We start from the raw sequence: 11,982 nt of genomic DNA, 5'->3' as shown, positions 1-11,982 counted from the left end.
TAAATACAGGCACAGACTGTGTGTGGGAAATGATGTAAGACTGAGACTCTCTCCAATACAACCCAACATTGCAGAGTTATGTGCATCCTTTCAAGCACACCCTTCTCATTAACCTGTGGTGAGTTATTCACAATTTTCGATTAACAAATAAGATTTTATATGTAAGATGGTTGAATAAATAGCAAAATTATTGATTATTATTATATTATTATTTGTGCCCTTTTCACTTCCCACGAGCCGGGTTGTGACAGAAACTCACGCTCATTCTTATGTTTAATAAATGTATCGTATAGTGTGTGTGTGTGGCAGGCTTACAGTGATGGCAAAAAAACAACATTTGAGCTGGAGGTTGAATGTTTGAAGGGGTACGGGACTATAAAAAGTTTGGGAACCACTGGGCTAGATGATACAATGTTGTGTGACAGCTTTGGGTTGGACCCAGTTGATTGATTTGATACACTAGCTAGGTTTCCATCCAATTGGCAACAGATTTTCATGCGAATATTCTAGAATCTGCATAAAGAAAATATGTCCCTTTTCCCACCAAGTGGTATGTTTCCACCACAGACGCAACTTTGGTTTTAGAAGTGGGAGGGGCATAATTAACACAGATTTTTTATTTTTTATCCAGTCGGATAAACACTTCAAAACAGCCTATCCGACCGCTCGGAGGCGTCCGCAAGGTTCCTAACGCACACCTTTGCCTTGTTTTGTATCACATTCCAATGATAAAACAGGGGGGGGGCGTGTCCCCTCGTCCCCAGTGAAGGTTGTGCCCCTGGTTTGGATAAAAATCAGTGCGTGATGACATGTTGCAAATACTGTACAATTTACATTTTCGCTTAGGTTTTCATGTAGCAAATAAAAATCACATTTCGCGTTTCCATCGCATTTTCAACTCTACCATAGTTTTGTCACAAAAACTGTTGGTTTAATAGCAAATGTGCCTTACCCTGGTCTTGAGATTATTACGGATAAGAGTGAGAATATTTTTTTGATGTCAAATGGCGGTCAAGCATAGATCATCACGTCACCAGAAAAAGACACTCGATATTTATTGGAAAGCAGCATCAAACTCATCACTGTGAGGTTTATCATAACTTATTTTGTCTGTGGCCTAATAAACTACATGGTTTCCCGAGTCGTAGTGAGAGGACCACACACCATATCATTGACTCCAAATGTACTTCAAAATGATGGTTATTGTATCAATATTTGTGCATAAAGGCATTACCACTGCCATTTCCTGCATAACTAATTTCACCAACACATAAAGATCCCACCATGTCTAACAAACCAATCTTTCTTTTTTTACACAATATGACTTTACTCGCATAACAACTGTGGATGGAAACGTGGTTAACGTCGCACTTCACTAGAGGTAGCTCAAGACAGATACTGTAGAAAAGGAGGCAGGCAGATGGAGTAGACAGATGAATGCATTGAAAGAACCTGTCCTGAATTTTCATCAGGTTTATATTTGTCAGCTTTATAGGCCTATGTTTTTTTACGTAGTTGATGATGGAAGTTTTCTCCACCCAGCACAGCCAGAAGAGGACTGGCCACCCCTCAGAGCCTGGTTCCTCTTTAGGTTTCTTCCTAGAAACCCTGCCTTTCAAAGGAGTTTTTCAGAGCCACCGTGCTTCTACATCTGCATTGCTTGCTGTTTGGGGTTTTAGGCTTGGCTTCAGGATAGCACTTTGTGACATCTGCTGATGTAACAAGGGCTTTATAAATACATTTGATTGATTGATTGATTGATAGGCTGTCATTATTGAAATGAAACAGTTCCACAAAAATCATAACTGCCGTGCAGATCGGTAGGATAAATTGTAAGCTTCCCCAAACTTGAACGTTCTACCGACATCTAGGTCATTTAACAGGCACTCTCATCCAAAGCAACTTGGGTTGAATGCCTTGCTCAAGGGCACATCAAAAATCTTCACCTAGTCGGCTCAGGGGTTTGAACCAGCAACCTTTCAGTTACTGGCCCGATGCTCTTAACCACTAGGCTACTTGCCACCCTACAGTTTTACTATAACACCCATTCAAATCATTTGTGCATGCTCAAGTGCATGCACACATAGGATGTTCCATGAATAAAACGTGCCCCCCTATGGAAATCAAATGCCTGTCCAACTGATTTTCGGGCCCTGGAGCTGCCCATGCTAAAACAAGCTTTTGGACACTAGAGTCATCTACCTCTTTGGGCTCAACAAACCTAAATCATTGCCAGCAGAGGTCAGCATTGTATAGTTATGATTTCTATGTTCGTCAGCAACTGGGAATTAATGTGGGAACGCTCCTGCCCAGTACCCACGGACTGTAATGCACAATAAAGGCCAGTAGATTGTGACAGATAATGTACTGGAGATTTCACAAGTCCATGAGGTAGTGGTGGCTTTGGTGCTGACGCAGGCTAATGTCATTTTCAATGTTTCCTTCGATAAACATACAGTGGGGCAAAAAAGTATTTAGTCAGCCACCAATTGTGCAAGTTCTCCCACTTAAAAAGATGAGAGGCCTGTAATTTTCATCATAGGTACACTTCAACTATGACAGACAAAATGAGGAAATAAAATCCAGAAAATCACATTGTAGGATTTTTAATGAATTTATTTGCAAATTATGGTGGAAAATAAGTATTTGGTCACCTACAAACAAGCAAGATTTCTGGCTCTCACAGACCTGTAACTTCTTCTTTAAGAGGCTCCTCTGTCCTCCACTCGTTACCTGTATTAATGGCACCTGTTTGAACTTGTTATCAGTATAAAAGACACCTGTCCACAACCTCAAACAGTCACACTCCAAACTCCACTATGGCCAAGACCAAAGAGCTGTCAAAGGACACCAGAAACAACATTTTAGACCTGCACCAGGCTGGGAAGACTGAATCTGCAATAGGTAATCAGCTTGGTTTGAAGAAATCAACTGGGGACCTAGTGAATTACCTGCAGAGAGCTGGGACCAAAGTAACAAAGCTTACCATCAGTAACACACTACGCAGCCAGGGACTCAAATCCTGCAGTTTTTTTTAATTTTTAAATTTTACCTTTATTTAACCAGGCAAGTCAGTTAAGAACACATTCTTATTTTCAATGACGGCCTGGGAACAGTGGGTTAACTGCCTGTTCAGGGGCAGAACGACAGATTTGTACCTTGTCAGCTCGGGGGTTTGAACTTGCAACCTTCCGGTTACTAGTCCAACGCTCTAACCACTAGGCTACGCTGCCGCAAGACGTGTCCCCCTGCTTAAGCCAGTACATGTCCAGGCCCGTCTGAAGTTTGCTAGAGAGCATTTGGATGATCCAGAAGAAGATTGGGAGAATGTCATATGGTCAGATGAAACCAAAATAGAACCTTTTGGTAAAAACTCAACTCGTCGTGTTTGGAGTACAAAGAATGCTGAGTTGCATCCAAAGAACACCATACCTACTGTGAAGCATGGGGGTGGAAACATCATGCTTTGGGGCTGTTTTTCTGAAAAGGGACCAGGACGACTGATCCGTGTAAAGGAAAGAATGAATGGGGCCGTGTATTGTGAGATTTTGAGTGAAAACCTCCTTCCATCAGCAAGGGCATTGAAGATGAAACGTGGATGGGTCTTTCAGCATGACAAAGATCCCAAACACACCGCCCGGGCAACGAAGGAGTGGCTTCGTAAGAAGCATTTCAAGGTCCTGGAATGGCCTAGCCAGTCTCCAGATCTCAACCCCATAGAAAATCTTTGGAGGGAGTTGAAAGTCCGTGTTGCCCAGCAACAGCCCCAAAACATCACCGCTCTAGAGGAGACCTACATGGAGGAATGGGCCAAAATACCAGCAAAAGTGTGTGAAAACCTTGTGAAGACTTACAGAAAACGTTTGACCTCTGTCATTGCCAACAAAGGGTATATAACAAAGTATTGAGATAAACTTTTGTTATTGACCAAATACTTATTTTCACCCATAATTTGCAAATAAATTCATTAAAAATCCTACAATGTGATTTTCTGGATTTTTTTTCTCATTTTGTCTGTCATAGTTGAAGTGTACCTATGATGAAAATTACAGGCCCCTCTCATCTTTTTAAGTGGGAGAACTTGCACAATTTGTGGCTGACTAAATACTTTTTTGCCCCACTGTACATGTACAGTCATTGTTACCTCAACTGAGAGTGAAATACATTTGATTTCACAAAGGATTATTTATAGGCCTATTAGAAGTTCTTGGTGGAATGTCCCCTTATGGGTGATGCCACAGCACCGAAAATGTGAAGAAATGTCTAATAAAGCCTTAAAGGCATAGGTAGGTAGTGCTGACCCTGTACACAGTAAGAGAAGAGTACAGTACCATTATGGCACATAGATAGGTGATGAAGTGAGTCCTACAGTAGAGCAAACACAAATCAAGTTACTGTGACAACAACCGTGTTGATGCTGGTTGTGAGAGAAAAGATTCAAACCCCATCGTCACTCTGTAATAGTAACCCCCCCCCGTCCCCTCGTCATGTGCCCCCACACCATAGCCCCCCACCAGCTATCCTCGCTGTCACCCCTGTCCCTAAGCCCCTCTGTGACTCTCCAACCCCCAACCAACCAACCACCCAGCCCCCCTGGACCCGGCTGTGACTCTCCAGTTTCATCAGTCCCTCATGCCCCCACTCGCTAGCCTTGTCCAATGCTGCCGTTTTTATCTCGATACCAAATCATTTTGTGGTAACAATTAATTACCTTACTGTATTGTCAAAAATAAATAAAAATAGCTTCTAAGCAAAGAGCAATTTCTCAAGCAAGAGTTTTGCTAGGACTGTCATAGAGTGGTTTGAGTGGGGAGGGAAACACTGAAAACTAGCAGAGAGATTTGGATGTCATTGGCAGAAAGATTTAGATGTCACCAGGCAGAGAGATTTGGATGTCACTAGGCAGGCTAAAACACCATCCCCCCAAACAGGCTGACATTTTAGGCAGTCTTTTCAACAGCTCTTACACTAAAAGGGCATTATCATAATTTTCACCATTTCTGAGTATTATTGCAATACTAGTGTGGAAATACTGTAATATATAAAATACAGGAAATCATGTTTTTGAAGGCACTAGGCCTTTAAGCTTGCGAGATCAGGATGGTTCATAAGAGGCTACAACCCCTCCAGCCCAGTCCCCCAATACCGTAGCTCCCCTGTTCCCACCCTATCCCTCTTCACTGTCACGCCTGTCACTGCTGTCCCTCAGTCCCCACCCCTCCAAACTGCCCGGACTCCCCTGGTCCTCCCCAGCCTCATCAGTATTCTCCTCCTGGTCCAGGATCAAAGGCACCGGTCTCCCCTGCAACAGTAGCACAGGCAGCAGCAGAGTGACGGGATGCGTCCCAAATGGCACCCTATTCCCCACATAGTGCACTACTTTTGACCAGGGCCCATAGGCTCATTGCTCATCCATATTTATATGTACATATTCTTATTCCATCCCTTTAGATTTGTGTGTATTAGGTCGTTGTTGAGGAAATGTAAGATTACTAGTTAGATCATTTTGCACTGTCGGAACTAGAAGCACAAGCATTTCGCTACACTCGCATTAACATCTGCTAATCATGTGTATGTGACCAATAACATTTGATTTGTAGCACTACCCTGGTTAAAAGTAGTTAGCTATGTGGTGAATAGGGTGCCATTTAGGATGTAGTCATGCCCTTTAATTGCTGGGATTTATGGGGCCCGCGCCCAGTCTCACAAAGGGTACAGAACTGCCTGGAATATGTGTTCCATTATGTCTGTGACTGTGAACCTGTCGCTGCAATGTAAACCCATTCACACCTGCTTCCTGTTGTGAATATGGGGACGTATCAAGTTTATGAATGGTAGTGACAGCTTGGTCGCATCCAATGATCACCTCTAAGTTTGGCCAAGATCTGAGGAATGTGTGTGCCCATATCCCTTACTGATGGACTCCACAAAATGAGTAGTTCTACAGTGCTCTGCAGTACGGTGTTCTGCTCTTTAAGTGTTGGATGTCAAAAACTCAGTGTTGGTGGTGCTCTCTCCAGTGTCTGTCATCCTCTCAAATCAAATCAAATTGTATTTGTCACATGCTTCATAAACAACAGGTGTAGACAAACAGTGAAATGCTTACGGGTCCTTTTCTAACAATGCAGAGTTAAAGATAAAAAATATCAAATAGAAATAGTGACACAAGGAATAAATACACAGTGAATAATGAAAAACAATAATAATAACATGGCTAAATACAGGAAGTACCAGTACTGAGTCAATGTGCATGGGTACAAGAAAATTGAGGTAGCTATGTACATATACAGTAGGTACGGGTGAAGTGACTAGGCAGAGTAGCCTAGTGGTTGGACTAACCGGAAGGTTGCAAGTTCAAATCCCCGAGCTGACAAGGTACAAATCTGTCGTTCTGCCCCTGAACAGGCAGTTAACCCACTGTTCCTAGGCTGTCATAGAAAATAAGAATTTGTTCTTAACTGACTTGCCTAGTTAAAAAAAAATAAGGATAAATAATAGACTGAATAGCAGCAGTGTATGTGGTGGTTGGGAAAGTTGTATTTGTGTGTGGGCATATGTAATGTGTGTTGGGGTGTCAGTGTAAGAAGTAGTAGTAGTAAGTAAGGGGATAGGTAACAGTGCATTTGTAAAGTATTCAGACCCCTTGACTTTTTCAACATTTTGTTACATTACATCCATATTCTAAAACGGATTAAATCGTTTTTCCCCCCTCATCAATCTACGCACAATATCCCATAATGACAAAGCAAAAATTGTTTTTTAGAGAAAAAAAATGAAATATCACATTTACAAAAGTATTCAGACCCTTCACTCGGTACTTTGTTGAAGCACCTTTAGCAGCAATTACAGCCTCAAGTGTTCTTGGGTATGATGCTATAAGCTTGGCACACCTTTATTTGCAGAGTTTCTCCAATTATTCTCTGCAGATCCTCTCATGCGCTGTCAGGTTGGATGGGGAGCATTGCTGCACTGCAATCAAATCAAATTTCAAATCAAATTTTACATACACATATTTAGCAGACGTAATTGCGTGTGTACTGAAATGCTTGTGTTCCTAGCTCAAACAGTGCAGTGATATCTAACAATTCATAACAATACACACAAATATAAAGTAAAGAATGGAGTTAAATAAAATAAAACATACATATTAGGACGAGCAATGTCAGAGTGGCATTGACTAAAATATAGTAGAATACAATACAGTATATACCTATGAAATGAGTAAAGCAGTAGGTGAACTTTATTAAAGTGACTAGTGTTCCATTATTAAAGTGACCAGTGATTTCATGTCTATGTACAGTTGAAGTCGGAAGTTTTACATACCCCTTCGCCAAATACATTTAAACTCAGTTTTTCACAATTCCTGACATTCAATCCGAGTACAAATTCCCCGTCGAAGGTCAGTTAGGATCACCACTTTATTTTAAGAATGTGAAATGTCAGAATAATAGTAGAGAGAATGATTTATTTCACCTTTTATTTCTTTCATCACATTCCCAGTGGGTCAGAAGTTTACATACACTCAATTAGTATTTGGTAGCATTGCCTTTAAATTGTTTAACTTGGGTCAAACTTTTCAGGTAGCCTTTCACAAGTTTCCCACAATAAGTTGGGTGAAATTTGGCCCATTCCTCCTGACAGAGCTGGTGTAACTAAGGCAGGTTAGTAAGGCCTCCTTGCTTCCACACACTTTTTCAGTTCTGCCCACAAATGTTCTATAGAATTGAGGTCAGGGCTTTGTGATGGCAACTCCAATACCTTGACTATGTTGTCCTTAAGCCATTTTGCCACAACTTTTGGAAGTATGCTTGGGGTCATTGTCCATTTGAAAGACCCATTTGCGACCAAGCTTTAACTTCCTGATTGATGTCTTGAGATGTTGATTCAGTATATCCACATAATTCTCCTACCTCATGATGCCATCTATTTTGTGAAGTGCACCAGTCCCTTCTGCAGCAAAGCACCCCACAACATGATGCTGCCACCCCCATGCTTCACGGTTGGGACAGTGTTTTTTGGCTTGCAAGCCTCCCCTTTATCCTCCAAACATAACGATGGTCATTATGGCCAAACAGTTCTATTTTTGTTTCATCAGACCAGAGGACATTTCTCCAAAAAGTACGATATTTGTCCCCATGTGCAGTTGCAAACCGTAGTCTGGCTTTTTTTATGGAGGTTTTGGAGCTTGCTGAGCAGCCTTTCAGGTTATGTCGATATAGGACTCGTTTTACTGTGAATATAGATACTTTTGTACCTGTTTCCTCCAGCACCTTCACAAGGTCCTTTGCTGTTGTTCTTGGATTGATTTGCACTTTTCGCACCAAAGTACGTTCATCTCTAAGAGACAGAACGCGTCTCCTTCCTGAGCGGTATGATGGCTAAGTGTTCCCATGGTGTTTATACGTGCGTACTATTGTTTGTACAGATGAACGTGGTACCTCCAGGCATTTGGACATTTCTCCTTGTGTCACAATTTTTTTCTGAGGCTGATTTCTTTTGATTTTCCCATGATGTCAAGCAAAAAGGCACTGAGTGTGAAGGTTGGCCTTGAAATACATCCACAGGTACACTTCCAATTGATCTCGGTACTGACGTTTTGCCTGTTTGATTGCCTTACGGAGGGAATAACTACACTGTTTGTATTCAACCACATTCCCAGTCACCTTGCCATCAGTTTTGTTCAAATGCTGCCCTCTATCCATGGTTTCTGATTTGGGTAGTTTTAATAGTTACAGTGGGAACAACATTCGCCATACACTTCCTGATAAACTCAGTCACCATGTCAGTGTATGTTATTCGCAGGGGCTACCCGGAACATATCCCAGTCCACATGATCAAAAAAATCATCGATTCCGATTGGTCAAACCAACGTTTGTTTGAGGTTCTGCCTATAGGAAGGGATGAGCAAAATGGAGTCATGATCTGATTTGCCAAAGGGAGGGCGGGGGACAGCCTTCTAGGCATCCCGGAAGCTGGAGTAGCAGTGGTCGAGTGTTTTAGCTGCACTAGTACTACAGTCAATGTGTTGATAGAACTTCAGTAGCGTTCTCCTCAAATTTGCTTTGTTAAAATCCCCAGCTACAATAAATGCTGCCTCAGGATATGTGGTTTCCAGTTTGCAAAAAGATGTACGATCAGGTTCAAGCCCGGGCTCTGGCTGGGCCACTCAAGGACATTCAGAGGCTTGTCCCAAAGCCACTCCTGCGTTGTTTTGTTCGTGTGCTTAGGGGCATTGTCCTGTTGGAAGGTGAACCTTCGCTTCCAGTCTGAGGTCAAATCAAATTTTACTGGTCACACACAAGTGTTTAGCAGATGTTAATGCGGGTGTAGCGAAATGCTTGTGCTTCTAGTTCTGACAGTGCAGGTGCTGAGCACTCTGGAGCAGAATCTCTTTGCACTTTTTGCTCTTTGCTCCATTTATCTTTACCTCGATCCTGAATAGTCTCCCAGTCACTGCCACTGAAAAACATCCTCACTGCATGATGCTGCCACCACCATGCTTCACCGTAGGGATGGTGCCAGGTTGCCTTCAGACGTGACGCTTGGCATTTTGGCCAAAGAGTTCAATCTTGGTTTCATCAGACCAGAGCATCTTGTTTCTCATGGTTTGAGAGTCTTTAGGTGCCTTTTGGCAAACTCCAAGTGGGCTGTCATGTGCCTTTTACTGAGGAGTGTCTTCCATCTGGCCTGATTGGTGGAGTGTTGCAGAGATAGTTGTCCTTCTGGAAGGCTCTCCCATCTCCACAAAGGAACCCTGGAGTTCTGTCAGTGTGACCATCGGGTTCTTGGTCACCTCCCTGACCAAGGCCCTTCTCCCCCTATTGCCCAGTTTGGCTGGGCAGCCAGCTCTAGGATGAGTCTTGGTGGTTCCAAAAGTCTTCCATTTCAGAATGATGGAGGCCACTGTGTTCTTGGGGACCTTCAATCAATACTGCCTAAAGTTTTTTGTACCCTTCTCCAGATGTGCCTCGACACAATCCTCTCTCGGAGCTCTACGGACAATTCCTTCGATCTCATGGCTGGGGCGGCGGGGTAGCCTAGTGGTTAGAGCATTGGACTAGTAACTGGAAGGTTGCAAGTTCCAAACTCCTGAGGTGACAAGGTACAAATCTGTCATTCTGCCCCTGAACAGGCAGTTAACCCACTGTTCCTAGGCTGTCATTGAATATAAGAATTTGTTCTTAACTGACTTGCCTGGTTAAGTAAAATAAATGGCTTGGTTTTTGCTCTGACATGCACTGTCAACTGTGGGACCTTATATAGACAGGTGTGTGCCTTTCCAAATCATGTTCAATCAATTGAATTTACCACAGGTGGACTCCAATCAAGTTGTAGAAACATGTCAAGGATGATCAGTGGAAACAGGATGCACCTGAACTCAATTTCGAGTCTCATACCAAAGGGTCTGAATACTTATGTAAATAAGGTGTTTCAGTTTTTCTTTTTAATACCTCTTTATTAAGAACCTGTCTTTCATTTTGTCATTATGGGGTATTGTGTGTAGATTGATGAAAAACTAAAAATTAAATCAATTTTAGAATAACACTGTAACGTCACAAAATGTGGAAAAAATTGGTGGGGTGTGAATACTTTCCGAATGCACTGTATACAAAAGTATGTGGACACACTTTCAAATGAGTGAATTTGGCTATTTCAGCCACACCCATTGCTGACAGGAGTATAAAATTGAGCACACAGCCATATAACCTCCATAGACACACATTGGCAATAGAATGGCCCGCACTGAAGAGCTCAGTGACTTTCATATCATAGGATGTCACCTTTTCAACAAGACAGTTTGTCAAATCTCTGCCCTGCTAGAGCTGGCCCGGTCAACTGTAAGTGCTGTGATTATGAAGTGGAAATGTCTAGGAGCAACAACGGCTTAGCCGCGAAGTGGTAGGCCACACTAGCTCACAGAACGGGACCGCCGAGTGATGAAGCTTGTAGCGAGTAAAATCGCCTGTACTCGGTTGCAACACTCACTACCGAGTAAATCAAGGTTAGTGATCCCTGTTATGATGTTCAAAAGCTGTTTTCGGTTATAGGAAATGACTATGTGCTAAAGTTACGATCAGTATAAAGAGCATACAAAAATTGCAGTATTGTTCAGGTGTCAGTAAGACGGCTGCTATCCACTGCAGTGTTGAAGGGTAAAGAAATAGCAGAATGCTGTTGGGTCTTCCGAACACTCCAGGATCTGAAATTAGAGGGGGAAACTAGAGATTTCTCGCTCTCTGTCTTCTCTGTCGCTCTCAAACTCCCTGAGTAGAAGAGAGAGTAAAGAGTGTCAGTCAGTCGTTAACCGTCACGGGAACTAAGGACAAAACGTACATTCCTGAACATACATAAAAGCCACTCACTCCACAAACTCCTGAGTGACTGTTTTCCTCTGGATGTTTGTGGTGTTTAGCTGGATTGACCTCCATGGGCTGCAGCTGGTTCTGTTCAATCTGCCCATTCTCTTCCCCTGTGAGAAAACTGTGTGAGTCAGGTCTGGTGATTCAGTGGCTGATCCTGCCACACCGGCAACCCCCTCCACTCCTCTAAGAGTTACAATAGAGCAGTTATCATCACCCCATCACCCACTGAGTGACACACACACACACACGCACACACACACACACACACACACACACACACACACACACACACACACACACACACACAGCAGCAGAGTTGGATCCAGGCCAGACATTGGTCGATGCCTGCTATGTCCCCTAGAGCAGTGTTTGGCCCTGCTCTCTCACTCTCTCTCTCCACTTATATTTCTCTGTCCATCTCCCCTTATCGCTCTCTCTCCCTATATCTCTCTATCGCTCTCTCTCCATGACTCTCTCTCTACCTCTCACCCTTTCTCTCTCTATTTCTCTCTCTATCAATGTCTCTTTCCTCTTCCTCTCTTTCTTTGTCTCTCTCTCCCTAACCACTTCTCTCTCCCGCTGACTCTCTCCCACTCTCTCTCTCCTTTCTCTCTCCCTC

This window comes from Oncorhynchus nerka, linkage group LG4, assembly GCF_034236695.1.
Source record: "Oncorhynchus nerka isolate Pitt River linkage group LG4, Oner_Uvic_2.0, whole genome shotgun sequence".
NCBI classification, from domain to species: Eukaryota; Metazoa; Chordata; class Actinopteri; order Salmoniformes; family Salmonidae; genus Oncorhynchus; species Oncorhynchus nerka.
Note: the sequence above shows the minus strand (reverse complement) of the source record.